Source organism: Chinchilla lanigera, unplaced genomic scaffold (genome assembly GCF_000276665.1).
Source record: "Chinchilla lanigera isolate Chin_1 unplaced genomic scaffold, ChiLan1.0 scaffold00105, whole genome shotgun sequence".
NCBI classification, from domain to species: Eukaryota; Metazoa; Chordata; class Mammalia; order Rodentia; family Chinchillidae; genus Chinchilla; species Chinchilla lanigera.
Window position 1 is genome coordinate 6455798 of NW_004955506.1, and position 2045 is coordinate 6457842.

At 39.5% G+C, this 2045-nt stretch overlaps 1 protein-coding gene and 1 long non-coding RNA gene across 2 annotated transcripts in view; both read right to left on the reverse strand.

Moving 5' to 3' along the window:
- The window catches only part of Unk (unkempt family zinc finger), a 45769-nt gene that overhangs the window by 31160 nt on the left and 12564 nt on the right, over positions 1-2045 (reverse strand). The gene's annotated exons all lie outside the window — the stretch shown is intronic.
- LOC102012010 overlaps positions 1-2045 on the reverse strand; it is a 14633-nt gene that overhangs the window by 565 nt on the left and 12023 nt on the right. The window lies entirely within an intron of this gene.

Below are 2045 nucleotides of genomic sequence, written 5' to 3' on the forward strand. Positions count from 1 at the left end.
AAAAAAAAAATCAGAAGAAGAAATGGACAAAGTCCTAGATACATATGAATTACCAAAACTGACTCAAGAAGATATAAAAATTCTAAGTAACCCAATATCAGTCAATAAAATTGAAGATGTAATGAAAAACCTACCAACAAGCCAGGCGTGGTGGCACACGCCTGTAATCCCAGCACTTGGGAGGCTGAGGCAGGAGGATTGTTGCGAGTTCGAGGCCAGCCTGGGCTACAAAGTGAGCTCAAGGTCAGACTGAACTGCATAGAGAGACCCTGTCTCAAGAAGACAAAAAATAAATAAATAAACAAATACAAATTAAAAAAAAAAACCTACCAACAAAGTAAATCTGAGGTCCTAACAGATTCAGTGCTGAATTCTGCAAGAAATTTAGACAAGACCTTATGCTGCTGCTTTTCAAATTTTGGGGTGGGGTGGGGTGGGGGTGGGGGGAGTACCAGGAATTGCACTCAGGACCTTGAGCTTGCCAGGCAGGCTCTGTGCCACTGAGCTATATCACCAGCCCTTAAACTCTTTAATGAAACCAAAATTCATTCCTGAGAACAAGCATTACCCTGATACCAAAACCAGAGGATCCAACCAAAAAAGAGAACTACAAGCCAATCTCTCTAAAGAACTTATACACAAAATCCTCAGTAATGTACTGACAGACAGAATGCAGCAAACCATCAGGAAGACTATACATCATTACCCAGTAGGATTCATCCCAGGCATGCAGGGATGGGTCAACATATGCAAATCAATAAATGTAATACACCACATTAACAGAGCCAAGTACAAAAACTATGATCATCTCAATAGATGCAGAAAAAGCATCTGACAAAGTCCAACACCCATTTATGATAAAAAACCCTACAGAAAATTGGAGTAGATGGTCTTTTTATCAACCTGATAAAAGCCATCTATGATAAACCAGCAACCAATATCATACTAAATGAACAAGAACTGAAAGCTTTTATTCTAAAATCAGGAACAAGACAAGGATATCCACTATCATCACACTTATTCAATATACTTATGGAAACATTAGCCAAAGTAATTAGGCAAGAGAAAGAAATAGAAGGAAGGGCCGGGGATATAGTTCAGCGGCCCAAGTCTCTGTGGCAAGCGCAAGATCCTGAGTTCAATTCCCAGTACCAAAAAGGAAAGGAAAGAAGGAAGTTCAATTATCACTATTTGCAGATGACATAATATTTTACATATAAGACCCCAAAAACTCCACCAAGAGATTTCTAGAATAACCAAATTCAGTATAGATGGATACAAAGTCAACACTCAAAAATTAATAGCAGGGCTGGGCATGGTGGCACACGCCTGTAATCCCAGCACTCGGGAGACTGAGGCAGGAAGATTGTCACGAGTTGGAGACCGCCTGGGCTACAAAGTGAGCTCAAGGTCAGCCTTAACCATGCATTGAGACCCTATCTCAAAAAGACAAAAATTAATAGCATTCCTATACACAAATAACAAACTCACTGAGCAAGAAATCAGGGAAATAACACTTTTCACAACAGCATCCAAAAAAGAAAAATGCCTAGGAATCAATCTAATGAAGTAAGTAAAAGACCTTTACATTGAAAACTACAGTACTGTGAAAAAGGCGATCAAATTAAGTAAAAATCAGAAAATGGAAAGATATCCCTTCTTAGGTAGGAAGAACCATAGTAAAAATGGCCATACTTCCAAAATTGTTATACAGATTTAGTACAACCCCAATCAAAAACTAAAGATGTTTATTCCTTAAATTCATTTGGAACCAGAAGAGACTAAGAATAGCAACAGAAATTCTGGGCAACAAAGCCAAAGCAGGGGGAATCACAATCTCTGACTTGAAATTATACCACAAAATTACTGTGATAAAAGCAGCATGGTAGCTGGGTGTGGTGGCACATGCCTGTAATCCCAGCACTCGGGAGGCTGAGGCAGGAGAATCACTGAGTTCAAGCCCAGCCTGGGCTACAAAGTGAGCTCAAGGCCAGCCTGAACTGTATAGTGAGACCCTGTCTCAAAAAGACAAAAAAAAAAAAAAA